The sequence below is a fragment of the Pteropus medius genome, unplaced genomic scaffold (genome assembly GCF_902729225.1).
Source record: "Pteropus medius unplaced genomic scaffold, Ma_sr-lr_union100, whole genome shotgun sequence".
In the NCBI taxonomy this organism is placed as follows: Eukaryota; Metazoa; Chordata; class Mammalia; order Chiroptera; family Pteropodidae; genus Pteropus; species Pteropus medius.
This window is the reverse complement of record NW_024346062.1, coordinates 7,977,170-7,996,357: the sequence shown is the minus strand read 5'-3', so window position 1 is coordinate 7,996,357 and position 19,188 is coordinate 7,977,170. Positions and strand designations below refer to the sequence as shown.

The 19,188-nt window shown below is 33.4% G+C and overlaps 1 long non-coding RNA gene across 6 annotated transcripts in view; it reads right to left on the bottom strand.

The window, feature by feature from the left end:
• Nucleotides 1-13,853: 13,853 nt before the first annotated feature.
• Nucleotides 13,854-19,188, bottom strand: part of LOC120612510 (uncharacterized) — a 46,520-nt gene continuing 41,185 nt past the window's right edge. For all 6 annotated transcript variants that reach the window (XR_005655462.1, XR_005655461.1, XR_005655457.1 and 3 more), the window contains exon 3: nt 13,854-15,022. This is a non-coding gene — a long non-coding RNA (uncharacterized LOC120612510). The remainder of the gene's footprint in view (nt 15,023-19,188) is intronic.

The window sequence follows — 19,188 nt, the reverse complement described above, 5'->3', positions numbered from 1 at the left end:
CCAAAACCCTCATATGTATTTCAAAAGAAATAAAGTCCTCTAATGAGAGTTATCGTTCAAACTGTGTTAGCGTTTAGTCTTTAAACCAAGTCATAACACACTGCAGGTCTTTCCTGCAAGTACTACATTTCTCAGCAAGAATCCACTTTTTGCTCAACAATTTTATTCCTAATTCACAAAAGAAAAATGGCTTCACCATTGATAAGTAAATTAAAAGTTAGCTTTAGAGCAACAGTACCCATTTTATAAATGAAATGGAAAGAGTAATTTTCATACTTGGGTGTCAAAAGATCAGGCCCAAGTCTGCCATTTGCTTGCCTAAAATAAATATTCATTTATGAGACTTCACAACTCTAAAAATTGGGTTCTTTACCCCGCCCCTCAAATATGGAAAACAGCAACTTTTGGGGGGCCTAAGCACCGCATGAAAGGGTTTTTGGTATTTTGGTGCCAGAAAAAGAATGATTAGTTGAAGAGATGATTTCTCTTCAAAATGCCTGTTATTAATTACTAATTAGCCCCCAAAAGTTTCTCTTTTGACTTACGTGACTCTAACTTGTTGTCTCTAAAAACTATACTCTGTCATGTATCAATATCGGTTCAATGATTTTAGCAAATGTACCATCCCAAGGCAAGATGTTAATAATAGAAGAAACAATGGGGGAGGAGATAGATGCACTTTCTGCACAATATTTCTGTAAATATAAAACTGCTCTAATAAATGAAGTCTATCTTTTAAAAAGTATACTCAGAATCCTCTGGCCTATTGCATTTGTGTTCTACATACAATGGTGTCCCAGAATTGTTTTTCACTGCCTCCTTTGGCAGGAACTTCCAAATATATTCTTAGCATAAATTCTGTCCCCCACCTTGGACAACAACATGGATATCATGATACTTCCTATGTAGTGATATTAGCTATCCTCTCAAGCTATGTTAATCCAGGGTGAAAATGTGGTACTCCTTTATTCCTAACATCAATATTATCTAAGTTTATTTCTCAATGAAACTACCGAATACACAATGTAATAATGAATATGTTTGAGTTATACTTCTTCTGACATTTTTTGAATCTAATGATTGGTCAAAAATAAAGACTTGTGGAAAGGAATTAAGAATACATCCGAAGTGTTTGTAAATAATTCTTTATTATTTTTGCTTTGTTTTGACTTTGCATATTCAAAAGAATGTGCAAGTTATATTTAGTTGGAATACTTTTTGATTAAGTAGAAGAATATCAATATCCCGGGGTATAAATAGCTCTAGCTGAGAGCAAATAAAGGCTTCTGGGTGCTATGTAGTGCAGAGCCAATACAGTTATCATAAATTTCACTTCTAACAAAAGACATCAGGGTTAACAAAATTGTTTAATTTGCTTAGGCAGGATGAACCTTGTGCCTCTGCAAATTATTTCATGAGCTTTATGTTGAATAATGCTCTAGAGAGATACTTTTTTCTCCATTTATACCCAAGAAGGAGTTAGCTTCTAGTTTATTTCAAGTACATAATATATGTGAAAAAGTGCTTGCAAATTAGAGGAATTATTGTAACACAAGGCTGCCTTAAGACATACAGGCTCTCAAGTTAAACAGGAATTACATTCTTTAGCTAACAGATTTATGGAATGTAATGAAATTTTGCTAGTGGGTAGTAAGAATAGACTGTGTAGTCTATTTCAATGGAGGATCAAAAAAAGTAAGTATGAGACAGTATTGAGAAAGAACAATGAAGTAAGAGTCAGAAGCCCTGTATGAGTACTTGACTTCTCTAAACCTTAGTTTATCTATAAAGTAGTAATTCTAGGCTATATTACTACAGGATCAATTATATAATAGATATGTGTTTTCTCCCTTTTGAAGAGCATATTAGTTTAAATGATATAAGAGACAGGGGGCTATCCTACCAAGACATCTGAAATAAAGTGAAAGAAATATTCTATGATATATAGGGTAAGCTGTGTTAGTGAAGAAAGTCCTTGCTAAGAATGTTCATAAAGCCAGGTAAGAATTCTGGGAACTGTCTTAGGGAAAGTATGTAGAGCAAAGCTTCTCAACCACCGTACACGTGAGAATCACCCAATTCTGGTAAAAATAGCAATGCCAAGATCCCATCCAGAATGTGTTTTTAAAAAGCTAAGTTCACAAGTGATTTTCAGGAATACCCTTATTGGAGAATCACTAGTCTAGAGCATAGGTCAGCAAATGTTTTTGTAAGAGCCAGTTAGTAAACATTTTAGCCTTTGCAGGTACATAAGATATCTAGCTTATCTTCTTGTTGTTTTTTTAAAACTCTTTAAAAATGTAAAGAATATTCTTAATTCCCTAGCCACACAACACCACTCCATGGGTGGAATGAAATTTTAAAGAGCAAAAAAGCGCACTTTATAGTTTGTAAATTAGTACATGGTACATATACAGTATCTTGTAACTATATGGATGCTTATCTTTTTTCATTATTGTGAAATCTTTGAGTATAGAGACTTGTCATAGTTATTTTTGCATTCATGGAACCCAGCACATTTTTTGGCATATCACAGTCACTCAGTAATTGCTGGATGGATGAATGGAAGAGAGAAGGTCTATTAAGAAAGATGGATATTAAAGACTATAGCATTTGCAAAATCTATCCAATAAGAGAGGTGATAGTTTCCCAGCTAATTTCATCAATACAGATAGTAAAAAACCAAAAAAACAAAAAACTCTCTATTGGCTTAATATTAGTATCTGTTGGCATTAATTATGTTAAGCAGATATTGGTAAATAATACATTTTATTTGGCGTTTGAAAGAAACTTAGTCTTGATTTTGTGGTACTTCTAGAAAAAAAAAGAGGCTCATTTCTTGAGTGCAATGTTTAGGGAGATTTCTCTGGACACTATGTATGGAGACGGGAATGGGAATACTATACTTTTGAGACATTTGATCTCTATCATGAGTGATGTACTTAAGCCTCTGGATTAGTACTGGATATATTTAGTTAAGTCTTCAAATGTGACTGATCACATGAATTCAATGCTTAAATTCAAGCTATTAAAACTGTAAATATAGACATGGTGGTGAAGTATGACATATTACAGTGGGTTTGCAGTCATCTAATTAGCTTAAAATAGATCTTTAAAAAATAATTAATTTTCCAGCTTTATTGAGGTATAACTGACAAGTAAAAGTGTATATTTACAATATACAGAATGATATTTGATATATGTGTACATTGTGAAATGATTACCACAATCGAGCTAATTAACATATCCATCATTTTACATAGTTATCTTTTTTTTTAGTGTGCGTGGTCTGATATTTAAAATCTCAAAAAATTTCAAATATACAACATAGTATTATTAACTATGTTCACCATACTGTACATTAGATCTCCAGAACTTACATATCCTGCATAACTGAAACTTTGTATCCTTTGACTAACATCTCCCCATTTCCCCCACCACAGTGCCTGGCAACCATCATTGTATTCTCTGCTTCTATGAGTTTCACTTTATTATATTCCACATATGTCCATAAGATCATGCAGTATTTGTCTTTCTGCATCTGGCTTCACTTATCAGAATGTCCTTCAGCTTCATCTATAATGTCACAAGTGACAGGATTTTATCCATTTTTAAAGCTAAATAATATTTCATTGTGCGTGTGTGTATACTCCATATTTTCTTTATCCATCTATCTGTGAACAAACACTTAGGGTGTTTTCACATAATGACTATTGTGAATAATGCTACAATGAACGTGGTGTGCAGATCTCTTCTAGATATTGATTTCATTTCCTTTAGATATACACCCAAAAGTAGGATTGTTGGATCATATGGTAGTTCTGCTCTTAATTTCTTGAGGAACATTTATACTATTTTCTATAATGTCTGTACTAATTTACACTCCCACCGACACTGTAAAAGTATTTCTTTTTTTCGCATACTCTCCAACATTTGTTCTTTTGTCTATTGATAATAGCCATTTTATGGGTGTGAAGTGATATCTCATCATAGTTTCAATTTTCATTTCCATGATGATTAGTGATATTCGGCAATGTTTCATATACCTGTTGGTCATTTGTATGTCTTCTTTGCCCATTTTTAAATCAGATTATTAGTTTTTCTTTTTTTGCTATTGAGTTGAGTTCCTTATATATTTTGAATATTAACCCCTTATCACATGTATGGTTTGCAAATATTTTCTCCCATTCTGAAGGTTGCCTTTTCACTCTGCTGATTGTTTCCTTTGTTGTGCAGAGGCTTTTTACAATTTGTCTATTTATTATTTTGTTTCCTGTGCTTTGGGGATCATATCCAGAAGTCATTGCCCAGAAAATAGGTCTGTTTTATGTAGTTGTGCCTCTTGGCCATCTTAATATAAAGGTCTGATATCTTATCTCAGATCAATCTGAGTGTCCGCACTCTTGATCTGATTTCTCCATTGACTGCTTTCTCAACTGAGGTATGCTCTCTTCCTTAGTAAATCTCTTCAGTAGTTTTATAGCTCACATTGCCTAGATTTCCTTTTTTTCCCATCCCACAGGACAATTACCTGGGAATCTAACTACCACTTTTCAATTCAAGTGAACATTTCTTTTTAAATTGCTGCAGTGGCCTTCTAACAATGTCCTACTTCCAAGATCATCTGCACCAGTTTCTCATGTTCCTTGAATATACCATGTTTATCCTGACTCATGGCTATCTATCTCCCCATTCCATCTTAAATGCTCCCTTAATTTGCTTAATAGTATTAATTTAGAACTTTACCTCAGCTCTGTGCTCCAGGAAAAGGCTTACTGCCAAGAATCGGTCCTCTTCTTCTTAGATAAGCCTCACTGATGCCCTCTTTGTTTACCTACGACAAGGCCAGATACAGACCCTCCCATCTTTGTCTCATAAATGATTAGCTGAACTGTTTGTCCCCACTGGCAAATCTGAACAAAATGCTTGACTTGATCAAACTTTAGTCAGGTTTCTCTCCCTTCCCCAGGCACCTGGGCTTTGGAGCAGAACAGTCCCTCCTTAACAGCCTCTCCAAATGATTAGCTGACCTCAAGAAAAGACCTTCCTTCATCAACTGTCTGATCACGCCACCTGCTCATCCCACTCCTCCATACCTTATTACTTCTAGTCTTTTTCTCTTTCCCTATTAAAAAAAAAAAATTCTTTTTGTGTGACCTTTCAGATGTTTGCAGATCTTATGGTCCGAGTTTTCTCCCTGTTGCAACAGTCCCCTTCCCCTGACTGCGGTAACACTTTTGAATAAAGTCTTTATTTCAACAATCTTTTCTATCCCCAAGATTGAGTTAGATACTCCCCAGAGTGATCTTATAATATCATGTACTTATCCTAATTCAAGCACTAATCACACTGGAAAACAGAGCTATGTTTTTGCCTTGATTCCTCACTAGAATGTGAGCTTCCTGAGGGCACTCGCTGTGTCCTGTTTCCCTTGTAGCACTGGCCCCTTGTAGAATTTTAAGACATTTTAGAGGTGCAATTAAGACTTTACTTAATTATTTAATTAAATTAACAACCAGCTTTTTTCCCGGTGAAGATGAACAACTGGTGTGAGAACCTGTTTCCAACCAGTCACTTGGATGGGTGAATGAACTAGGGCTGAGGGAGGGTAATTTACAATGGAAATTATTCCTCTACTTCTGCATAGGAATACCATTCACACACAGAAGGGCGATTTAGATTAGACAAAGTTTTGCCATGCTCCACTGTCCCTTATAAAATTATGTGGGAAAGCAATTTTGATTATTGTTGTAGAGGCCATCAGTTCTAGAAAAATATCTCAGAAGAAAATGGGTTTTTTATTCCTTCTGGCTCAAAATAGTGACTTATACACTTCTGGAGATGGAAGAAATGCCAGCTTCAATTTATCAAACACATAAAATGTTAACTGTGCCATTTTATTGAAACTTTATGACATACGTCACCAAGGTATGATTTATATTACACCAGAAATGCTGCTTCCTCATTCCCCACTCCAGTCAAGAGATCCAGCCTAGCCTCAAGGACTCCGCTGAAAGCGTCAAGGTAGATAATAAAAGAGGCTGGTTCCCATGTTCAGAAATAGTCCCTGATCTGAGTGAAAATGTCTTTGAAATGCCAAATTTTGTTTTTCTCAAGGGTGCTCAGATTCCTTGCTTAAGTTCCTGATCTACTATTAATCTTAGTTAGATCCTTGACTTTCTAATACCCAAACCATTTGCCTGAGAACTTGTTTGATGCACCTCAGTGCTTTGTGACAACTTAGTCTATCTCCGTTCTCATTGTCTGGGCCCTGAGACGCTACCCATCAATTTCTAATCCATCCATGCACCTCTAATCCATAGCGATTCCTGAACCTGATGATAGTTTTGCTCCAGCTCATACCAGCATAGCACAGGCTACTCTGCTTCTCCTTGTGTAAAGGCCTCTGCATTCTCACTATGGCTCTTTGTTGGCTACTTGTCTTGCACTTTTACCTGCTGTTGCCCACAATTCTATGAATGTACCACATAGTTCAGAAATGAATCATCTGGAAAATATCTATATATTTTAATTAATTTTAAATTAAGTCAAAGCGATAAGAGTACACAGTTTAAAAAGTCATTGGAGAGTACAGTATGAAAGGGAGATGGGGGAGAGAAACTTTACAGTGGAGAAACATAATAATCACTATCTCATCTAGATGGTCAAGTCCAACATCAGCAGTAATTAGTCATGTTGATATGATATAATATGATATGATGAAAATGTCATTTTACCTCTGGGGTCTCCTTTCCCAAAGTCCATAACCCCAAAACAACCATGAGAAAAACATCAGACAAATTATAATAGGGAGGCATCCTACAAAATACCTAACCAGTATTCCTTACAACTGTCAAGGTTATTAAAAATTCTGAGCAACTGTTCTAGCCATGAGAGCCTTAGAAGACATGACAACTAAATATAATGTGGTATTCTAGATGGGATCCTGGGGCAGAAAAAGGACATTATGTAAAAACTTAAAAAATCTGAATATAGACTTTGGCTAATAATAATGTATCAATTTTTGTTCATTAATTATAAACAATGTGCTATACTACAGTAAGATATTAATAGCAGAGAAAACTGTGTGGGGGTATATGGGAACTCTATGATTATCTCAAGTTTTCTGTAAATCTAAACTGTTCTAAAAAAAAGTCTATTTTTTAAAAAAGGTAAATGGTATAAATAAATTATATGACTCAAAGAAAAGAAAAATAGTTGTTCCTGGCATCACCCTCAAGTACTTTGTCCCAGTAACAACCATTTTCAATTCATTGAATTATTTTTCATGGCTTTATTATATTTCTAAATAATATGCTTTTGTGGAATTTTTTCCATTTATCCATTTTGGACATTATCCATTGATTATCTGTGATGAGTATCTAGCTCTCCTCCACCATGTCCCTCCTTCTCATTATATTTATGTCCCAACTTTTGGCTAATCCATATTCAGTGTTCATGTTGCTATAATTATGTCATCATGTACACTGTTGAGCTAAACTGTATTCTGAAATTAATAATTGCTTCTTTTTTAATTATTTGCTTGGTTCTCCATGTACATATGCTAGTTTTCCCCAAACACTCCAAAATCTACATGGTTTTACCCTCTTGATATTAAATAAAAGACATCAGAAAACAAACTAGTTTCTTTTGGCCTGACACATCCCTCCTGCAGACCTCCATGTCCTTGCTCTACTCTAGATCCATGTCTCAGCTATCATTACAAAACTTCTTTGTCACCCTTCTGATGAATTCCATGTTTTTTTTGGATCAAATATCTTCTCTCCTAGTTTACTTTCTGTTAGATGCAGGACATTCTCTAGTATCCTTTTTCCTCCTTTACATATTTTTTTCTTTAAGATTAAATTTCTATTTTTATGAACACTATGTATGCACCCAGAAAAATAGTTGTACAGGTATGTTAGGAAAACCACAATCTCCTCACTCGGGATCCCTAGAAAACTGGGTTCAAGGGAAAAGCTTATGTACTACATATTTTATTGTGGAGCAATCCCAGGAACTTAGTAGTGAGGGAAAAATAAAAGTAAAATAGGAAAAGAGAAGAAATAAATAACAGGGTATTCATTACCTATCTTGTCTCAGCTTTGTCGTAAGTGCAGCAGATTTCTTGCTCTTATGGGATGTCTTCAGAAAGGTCATAGGAAAAGAAAAAAAGTTATCCAACAGGTCTTGTTTCCCTTTGGTCAAAGTTTACTCCACTAAATATCAACTCCTCAGCATTTCCACATTATGCCATCTGCCTTGTCTAAGCAGCTTCTGGGGAAGTCAAAATCTAAGAATGAAGTGGTTACATACTCATCTACCCACCTGCAAGATGCACCTTTCCAACAGTAAGCTTCTGAGGGTACATGGATGCTAAGTAGATCCAAAGGCTTCATGAATGCCAACAAAAATAAGCTCAGGGGAAGGAAGTGAGAGGCTTTTACACCAAAGCATGAGGCAAGGAAGCGAGAGTAGACACTGCATCAGTCCTCACCAGCAGAGTAGGCAGAATGCCACAATAATATGGTTCTTGCCATGAGTTCAACAAGCCTTCTTCCCATTATCTTTAAAACTTTCTTTCTGTGGCCTATGAGAATTCAGTTGGTGTCAGGTGCTCTAACTGAAGAGTTATCATCCGTAGCATCAAACACATTGTTGGTGAATCCAGGGAGCTCATAAATTTAATCTATCTCACACCTGCATCTCTGCCTTTCTTCTGCCTCTCACAAAATGCAACCACTTTTACCTCTTTAAGCTGATTCTTTTAGTATTTACTTCCTTTGTCTCTAAATGATATTATTGAAATGCTAACTCCTGATTTCTTAGTTTGGGCCATTTTCTTTTAACTTCCTACAGAAAATGAGGATTTAATTTTCTTTCTACCCATGTGTACATCACCCTTCAAACATTCACCCTCCCACTCTATCCTGCCAATACAATGTAATTTTGATTAAAACAACGATCAGTGTTTACTTTATCATTTAAATATTGTTGGAAAATGGAACTTCCATAATGGTGGAGTAAGGGCTTTTGAAAATGCACTTTTCCATTAAAGCAATGAGAATCTGGGCAAAAATTGTCAAAAATCGACTTTTTCAAAACTTTGGAAATTAACTTGAAAATATCCAAGGAGTGTTTATTTGGAAAAAAAAAAAAACTGTTGAAACTTGGTAAAAGCAGTAAGCTTTTGTAGCATTTTAACTCTTCCTACATCTCCCCTCAGCACCACAGTAGCCTTGAAAATCAGCAGCTAAGCAGCCAAGAGGGCTAACCAGATTTGAAACTCCTTTAATATTTTCATCTGTCACTGTTTGACATGTCTAAAAGTTCTTAGAAAATTCTTATTTACAGGATTTGTCATTATTTAATCAGACTCAGAACTTGTTCAGTGTAAAAAGCTATCCTCAGGGTGTTCATCAAACAAACAAACAAACAAAGAAAACAGGAAATTGTTTAACTTTGCAGCTGCCTGAGGCAGGACTACCAGTTGAGGTAAAGAAGATGATGGTCAAAAGACAGAAAAACCACCTTGGAAATGAGACGTTCATAGGGAGATTTGAAAAACTCCAACATATTCCTGGGAATTTAGAAGATCATGTGCATGTGCAGACTATGTACATGCCCAGAAAAAAACTGACAACACTCTTATCTCTCACCTCTGTCTGACTATGAGGTCCTGTGCAATCAGGAAGTAAAGGTTAAGGCAGGATGGTAAAGTGTCAGATACCTAATATACATCTAGAGAACTTAGGCAAAAGGTGGAAGACTTACTGGGTCAAGGCATTTAAAATAATCTATGTTCAATCATTAGCTGACTACAAAGGCAACCAAGAAGAGATATCAACACAACAGAGCATATAGACTTGACAGAATTAGTCCATAAAAGTCACTAAACGAAAACAGCAACAAAATAACAACAACAACAAAATAGAGCAACAATAATAAACTCTAGTTGGAGTGGGTACCTGATATCCAGAATTGCGACAATATATCTTTTTAAATGTCCACATTTCAATGAAAGTTATGAGACATGCAAAAACCTCAGAAAGTATGGCCCATATGCTGGGGAAAAATAAGTTAATACAAACTGTCCTTGAGGAAGTGGGACTACTAGACAAAGACTTTAAATCACCTATTATAAATATGTTTAAAGAGCTAAAGGAAGCCATATATAAAGAATTAAAAGAACATCTGAGAATGGTGTCTTATTAAATAGAGAATATCAATGAAAAGACAGATATTATAAGAAGATCCAAGTAGAAATTTTGGAATGAAAAATTCATTAGTGAGGCTCAACAGCAGATTTGAGTTTTCAGAATAAAGAATCAATGAACTTGCAGGTAAGTCAACTGAGAATATTGAGTCTGAGGAATCAAAAAGAAGAAAGAAGTAAGAAAAATTAACTGAGCCTAAGAGACCTAAGGACACCACCAAGCATCTAACATGTGCATAATAGCAATTCCAGAAGGAGAGGAGGAAGATAAGGAGGCAGAAGGAATATTGGAAGAAGTAATGACCGGAAACATATTCAATTTGATGAAAAACATTAATCTATACATCCAAGAAAATCAACAAACTCCAAGTATGAGAAATTCAAATTAATGTACACTTAGATACCTCATAGTCAAACTGTCAAAAGATAAAGATGAAGACAAAAAGAGAATCTTGAAATTAGCAAGAAAAACATAACTCCTCATTTCTTGGGATCCTCAATAACATCTGATTTCTCATCAGAAACTATGGGAGCCAGAAGGCAGAGGGATGGATGACATATTCAATGTGCTGAAAAGGAAAAGACCATCATTTAAGAATTTTATATCTAGCAAAACTATCTTTCAAAAAATTAAGGAGAAACTAAAACATTCTCAGATAAACAAAACCTGGAAGAATCTGTGACTAGAGGACTGAACTATAAGTAGTAATAAAAAGAGTACTTTAGGCTCAAATAAAAAGACACTAGACTTACAGTAAGTCAATCCACACAAAGAAATCAAGAACACCCATAAAGGTAACTGTGTAAATAAATATAAAAGAAAGCATAAATGTATTTTTCTTTGTAACTCTTTTCTTCTCCATCCGACTTAAAAGACAACTGCATAAAGGAATAATTATAAAACTGTGTCGATGGGCTTATCATATATAAAAATGTGATTTATATAACAATAATAGCACAAAGGAGGGGGAATGGAAAATAACTATACTGGAGCAAAGTTTTTGTGTACTATTGAAGTTAAATTAATATTAATTCAAACTAAATTGTTTAAATTAAGATGCTAATTATAATCCTGAGGGCAACCACTAATAACTAAAAAATAATAATAAAAGAAATGACGAAATATCTATTTAACATACCCCTAAAATATCTATTTAACATACCCCAAAAAATGCAGTAGTGAAAATATCTATTTAACATACCCCAAAAAATGCAGTAGTGGAGGAATAGAGGAACAAAAAAAGACGTAAAAACCAAATATCGAAGTGGCAGACATAAATCCTATCTTATCAGTAATCACATTAAATGTAAATGGACTAAATACCCTAATCAAAAGGTAAAGATTGGCAAAATGGATTTTTGAAAAACCATAATTTAACCATATGATGTATAAAGAGACACATTTCACAAAGACACAAATAAATTAAAAGTAAAATGATAGGAAACAAACATCCATGGAAAGAATAACTAAAAGAATGCTGTACAGCTATAGTAATATAATTTAAACAATATTCCCAGCTGGCCCAGGAAGGAAATCATGATTACTCCTCTTTTACTGTTAACTTATGTTTGTCTAGAACTAATAATTATCTTTTCTTATTTGCTTAATTTTTCATATAGTTATCAATAATTTCATCTAAATTCTTACAAGTTGTCTAAATCTCTTCTCAAAATGTTCAGATGAATCAGGTATTCTATTTATTTTATTTTCCTAATGGAGTTTCTCACAGAACCTTCTGCCATATTACAATATGGATAAGTTATCCTATATGTCTGCATTTTCCATCTTGAGATCTCCCTTCACTAACATCATGGTTATTACCTTCATCTCCCTATTGAGTTGAAAATACTACTCCTGGTTTGCCAGTTTTTTCTTGTTTTGTTCCCTCATTTTGGTAGAACTCAACCCCCAGTCATTTCCCAAAAGAAGGGAACAAGAAAAAAAATTTTTTTTAGAATTTGCCTGCCTGAAATTTACTTACTCTACCCTGAAACTGGACTAAAATTTGGCTTGGTATAGAATGTTACCTTGGATATCATTTTCCTTCAGAAGTTTTGAAGGTATACTTCTATTGACCTTGAACTTCCTCTATCCCGATGAACTTCCTCTATCCCAATGGAACAATTTTGATTTTTGATTTTTGTTATGTGACTTATTTTTTTCTTTGTAGAACACCACATACAATATATTAAAATTTCACACTATATCTTGGTATGAGTCTATTTTATCTATTTTCTGTGGCTCTCAATGGGCTCTTTTTTTCTCACTCTCCTAGGGATATAAAGTAAAAATTTAGCTTATATATAAAATTTAGTGATTAATGCGAGGCATAATGCGAGAGTAATCAAAACAATTAGCATAAACTAAGCAGCTGCTAATTAAGAGACATAGCACAGGTAGTTCTTGGTTAATTTGGGAAAGAGGTGTTTAAAGCAAATAAATGAATTATTTGTTTTATCAGGTAGTCAACCCCAATTGCAGTGACTAAGGTAATGAAACAGAGACTGGCGCAACAGAGTGTTTACATGTAAGGTTGGTGGTTCTGGGTGACTTTAAGGAAAGGTTTCCTCTCATCAAAATATAATAAATATTCTGGTTTTAATCAAATGTTTTAATATGAGGTAGTCATTTAGACTTAGAATGCCTTTTATTTTTAGCATGCCTATAAACTTCTGCCACTTTCACCTCAAACAAATTAAAACATATTTTGTGAGGTATAAACTTGTGTTAAATTTAAATAGAATTGGAATTAAATTTAAGGAAATGTGTTCTATCATCAAAATCCTATCGGTCAGTTCTTTTCTTTTTATTTATGTATTTCTGAAGCAGAAATCAAAGCAATTTGTGGAGACTGACAAAGGGCATTTAACAGAAAAAATTTTATTCTTTCTTTCTTTCTTATATTGTCTTGGGAGGTGAATCTTGGGAGATACACCTACAGTAGCCACCTCTTATCCATGGGTGATATTTCCCAAGATCCCTAGAGTATGCCTGAAACCACAGATAATACATAACTCTATATATACTATGCTTTTCCTATAGATACATATTATGATATAGTTTAATTTATAAATTAGGCACAGTAAGAGATTAACAACTACGATAAAATAGAATATGACAATCTACTATAATAAAAGTTATGTGAATGTGGTCTCTCTCTCTCTCTTACTCTCTCTCTCTCATAACTGATTTAAAATTTAAGATGGCTACTATGTGACCAACAGGCAAGAGTGAATACAGGTGGATACACGAGACAGAAGAATGATTCATGTCCCTGGGAGGACAGCACAGGACAGTGTAAGACTTCATCATGCAACTCAGAATGTCATGCAATTTCAAACTTATAAATTGTTCATTTCTGGAATTTTCCATTTAATATTTTTGGACTACAGGTAAGTGAAACTGCAGAAAGCAAAACCATTGATAATAGGGGACTACTATATAGATAACTATTCTATTCTCAAGTTAATTGTTAGGGTAAAAAATGTTAATTCTTAGAACCAATAATACTTCAACAGTGTACTGAACTTCACCAGAGGGAAAACACTTCTAAGAATATGATTCATTAGCTCTGTGATCTCAACCATTGAATTTAGACATTTATCTAAAAACTGGATAAATGACACAACAAAAAAAAAACCTTTAAAGTGAGAAATTTAATATGTATATGATTAACAGTCATTATCTTGATGTTATTAGTGAAATCAAAGGCTAGTAAATGCTGAATGAGTCTTGTAAACTCAATTTTAAAAATCACCTACTATTTGAAAAGTAATATTTGGCTGCAAGATTTAAGATTCTCAAAAAAGATTCTTGAATTCTCATTTATGCAACAACTTAAACACTGTTAATTTGTTAATTACATAATGAGTTGATTTGATTAAAATAGGGAGGAAAAGAAAAGCAAGGTGAAAAAAGAAAATTAAGTGGTAACTGCTACAGAAATTTGAGAAGAAGAAGACAAATTTTACCAAAGATCTGGGAACCGCAGTTTAACACTGACCAACTCAGGAAACAGATATGAGACTGGAAGGCCAACTGAAAAATATTTATTTACCGGAATCACTGCTAGTAACAATGTGCCCTTTTGAATTGAGAGAATGCTTGCTTCTTAATAATATTCTGACATAGTTTTACCATTTATTCTCACAGCTAAAAAAAGAAAAAAGAAAAAAAGAGCCAGATTGTTCTGATTATTTGAATTCGATATTTAACTCCCAAATTCCCATCCAAGTGTACATGTTCTTCTGAGCAGAATAAACCTGAAATTTAAGATTTTTAGTCTATCTAAAAGGAGAACTGGCATTTTTCTTCCTACGTAAGCCTTCCTCCTCCGGCCGTGTAGTCTGCAATGACATGCTGAGTGATGAATTGTACAGAACCTAAATTAACTCCATGAGCCTTTTTAATGTTGACTTCTAACTTACAAAAGCATACTATCATCTGAGAAGATTATACCACCAGACTTAAAATACCCACATGAATAACTCTATTGTGGTGATTGTATTAAAGTGTATAAGTGGTTTGAATGGCCACACACTCTTGAAGGCCATACCTTGTGAATGAAATTGGTTGAAAAAAAATCTTCAAGGTGCTGTCAGGAATGATCTTCCAAATGATTTCAAGGCACACAATTTCTCCATGTAGTATTCACCATGAAAGTTGTTCTCATGATGACTAATATCCAAGTCATCCATGAAACTTAGTCCCACCAGTGCAGATTTAAGAGAGCAGAATGAGAGTACTCAAATTTGTGTAGTTCTCACATTGTAGTTTTCCAAACTTTATAATGAATATCTTCAAACCTATAGAAGAATGAAAAGAACAGCATATTTATATTTACTTTTAAAATGTTTTATAATTTCACTTTTGATATCCTTCTAATCTAATTATTACTTATAAGAGTTCATATATTCAAGTCCTTGTTTAATCTTCTGTTATTAATTTTAAATTTTATTGCTTTATAGTAAAACAATAAGATCTATATAATTTTCAGTTTTTAAAATTATCAGTGTTTTCTTTGTGGTCTAATTTATGAACAATTGTTCAAGTTTCCATGGATTCCTAAAAGATAATTTATCTTCTGTTCATAGGGTACAAAGTTACATATGTACATATATACATAAGAATTAAACTTTAAAAATTATGCTGTTCAGATACCATAAAAACTTATTAATGTTTTATCACATCAAACACTAATAGAATTATTATTGTCTATTACTTTTATAGTTTTATTCTGTACATTTTGATGACATGTTATATGCATAATCACATTTCTATTACAGAGTTATCCTTAAGAAAAATAAAATAATCATTAACTTTCTCCTGTTTAGTGCTCTTTCCTTACTTTGGGTTCTACTCTGACCAGCATTAGTAATACAATAACTGCTTTATTTTTTTTGTCCTTTTTTAAAAATTTTGTCAGACCAGTTTAACTATTTTATTTTAAAATGTTCATATTTTGTTTGACAAGTGATTCTCTATAAAGAGCATATAATTGACTTTGTATTTTGACTCAACAGAGAATATTTATGTTGAATTTTAATTGAAAATTGAAATTTTGATTGAAAATTTTTAATTCAAAATTTGAACTGATTAATAGCATTGTCATAGCTGACATCTTTACACGGTTAACATGTGTCATTTTGATTGTGTGTTTTTACGTTTTTGATATTTCTACTGATTTCAAATTTGCCTTATGAAAACTAAACTTTACCTAGCCTAGTGATTTTTACGGTATATGGTTTTATCATTCTACTAATGATTACCATTGTATTAAATAAATAAAATGTTTCCTTAATGATTAATGTACTGAACAAAATAAATAAAATATGTAATACAAAGAAAGTAGTATCCCCATCCACCCATCATCTAGATTATTGTTAAGTACTTTTATTCTGTCATTTTTTAAAAAAGTGATCTTGCCTTTTTATTTTGAAGTCATTTTGAAAATCTTTTTATAAATTTAATTCTACATTTTATTGTCTTCAATGTTTACAACTAATCCTTTTAATGCTGTTATTGAGTTTTATATTTGCTTTGTCTCTTATTTAGCTGAAATGTATCTTTATAGTTAATTTAAGGAGAATAGATGAGTAGCATATGTCATAAGAACTTCTATAATTGAGACTCATTTCTGCTGCCTTTAAACATAAATGACAAATTTGTTTTTGCATAGGATTCCTGAGTATCAATCTTTTTTTTCCCCTTCAGAACTGTAGATGTTGCTCTATTATTATAAGATGTTTATTTTGTTTATTACAAGATGTTTATTTTATTTATTACAAGATGCCCAATAGTCTAGGGTAGGAAATCTGCTTTTTTCCTGATGCCTCTAGGATCTTTCCTTTCACTTGGAATTCTCTAAGGACTTGGGAGTATATTTAAACAATAGTCTCTTTTCAGAGTGATGCTTTTCATTAATTCTGCTACCTACAAAATGAGCCTATTCAATCTGTATTCCAGTCTTTCCTTAGATCAAAATTCTTCTTCTGTTAGATCTTAAGTTTCACTTTATTTTCATTTGTTCTTTTTCTTTCATTTGTTGGCTCTCTGTTCTCTGCCTTGTTTCTATAATTTTCTCTTTCATAATTTTATTTATTTTTCTTTTTTCTATAATAGAATTACCTTACCATATCTTTCTTATCAACAAAATATTTTTCTGTATCTGTAATTTATTACTTATGACACTGTTTTCAATTCTGCAGATGCGTTCTTTTTAGTTTTATTTCATGCTCATCTTTCTTAATATAACTCAGTTCACCTGGTTTGTAGCCAACTCCCTATTTATCCCAGAATGTTGTCTCATCTTTTTGTTCCTGATTCATAGAATCTAAATTTTCCTGGATTTAGGGGAATAGAGAGGAAAACTTTCTAAAATTTCCTGTGGTAAATGTTCTTTAAAACTGTGCTGTTCATTTATATATCGTAAAATAAGTTTGAATTCAACAGTGCAGAATACTTTCATAATCCCCAATTGTTTTGTTTTGTTTCCTATGCATTTATAAATTAGGAAAAACCTATCTAGTCTTGACTTCCCTTCAATATCTACCTGGTTATTCTTGGATCTATTGTCTTAGTAAGCTGTAGAGCTGGTTGGTATGTATTGTTTCTGTCTAATTTTGTGGATATTTAAAATCTCTTTACTAGTGTTCATCCACTGGTCAAAAAACAAATACCTTGATCTTGCTACCTAAGTATCTTAGAATGACAAATGTGGTTGATTCTTGGGTGATATGAGGCAATTATGAGTTATTGTTTTGCCATGGCTCTTCCTGATTTACCTCTTTTACATACCCAAGTATAAATCGACACCTGCTTTAAATTTCAGAGCCCTCCCAGCTCCTTTTTGGAGTCCTATCAAGTTGAATAGAGAGATGAAACTTTAAGGATGGATGTGGAAAGAACTGAAGAGTGAGGAGGTTGTAATAAACCTGTCCTCCCTAGAGAGCACCTTCTGCCCAGTGTGGTGTGGTTTGCTTCTTAATGGTTGATGTGTGAGCCTTGTCTTTGTGATAGGGAAACACAAAACGCACCATAAGTGAGTGGATGAAAATCTCCCACTATCTTCACCTAAAGCCTGACTCTGCACTATAACATTCTGCACCCAAATTTTAGGAAATAAAATTTCCTTCTGAAATATTCTTGACGAAGACTCCTAGCTTCCATGCTATTGAATCATCACATCTCTTTATTTGTATCTTAAAGGTAAAGTAGAGAAGGATGGGAAGCCTGAAAAAATACTTAGAAATATTTTTGAGGAAGATTAATTAATATTCAGATACTATCTGAATTTTGAGTGATTGCAGAAAACAGAGATTTTCTCTGTATTCTGTAAACAAGCTAGTGCTATTCATACACTATCAGGTATAGGATAGACTAGCAGAAACAAAGTAGAGGAATCCACATTTGACCCAGAAACATAATCAATATTGACATTACTAAAAAGCTATACCTGACTGAAAGTTTCACAGATTCTCTAGTAGAGAGGGATTAACTACCAAAATAATATAGCATGCTATATACAGTTTGCTGTAATAGTTACTTAAACTAATTGTCTAATAAACTCAAAAAATAGATTTTATCTTTAGAACAGTTTTAGGTTATAGCAAAATTGAATGAAGGTACAAAGATTTCCCATGTGCCCCCGTCTCCACACATACATAGGGTCCCCAGTTATCAACATCCCACTGCTCCAGAGTGGTACATTTGTTACAATTGTTGAAACTACATTGACCCATCATTCTCATTAGGCTTCACTCTTAGTGTTGTACATTCTATGGATTTAAACAGACGTATAATGGCATGTATTCACTATCATAGTATCACATAGAGTATTTGCACTATCCTAAAAATCCTCCCCCGACTCCAGTCCCTGGCAAACACCGATCTGTTCAGTGTCTCCAGTTTTCCTCTGCCAAAATGTCATACAGTTGAAATTATACAGTATATAGCCTTTTCAGATTGATTTCTTTCACTGAGTAATATGCATTTAAGTTTTCTCCATGTCTTTTCATGCATGATAGCTCATTTCTTTTTAGTGCTGAATAATACCCCATTACCACTGTTTATTTATCCATTTACCTACTGAAGAATATCTTGGTTGCTTCCAAGTTTTGGCAGTTATGAATAAAGCTGCTATAAACATCTGCAGGCATGTTTTTGTGTGAAGATAAGTTTTCAACTTCTTTGAGTAAATACCAAGGAGCACAATTGCTGGATCATATAGTAAGAGTATATTTATTTTTGTAAAAAACTGAGAGACTGTTTTCCAAAATGCTGCACCATTTTGCATTCCCACCAGCAATGAATATGAGAGTTCCTGCTGCTCCACATTTTCATCAGCATTCAGTGTTTTCAGTGTTCTGGATTTTGGCCATTCTAATGGTATGTAGTGGTAACTCATTGTTGTCTTAATTTTCATTTTCCTGATGATATATGATGTTGAGCATCTTCTCCTGTGCTTATTTGC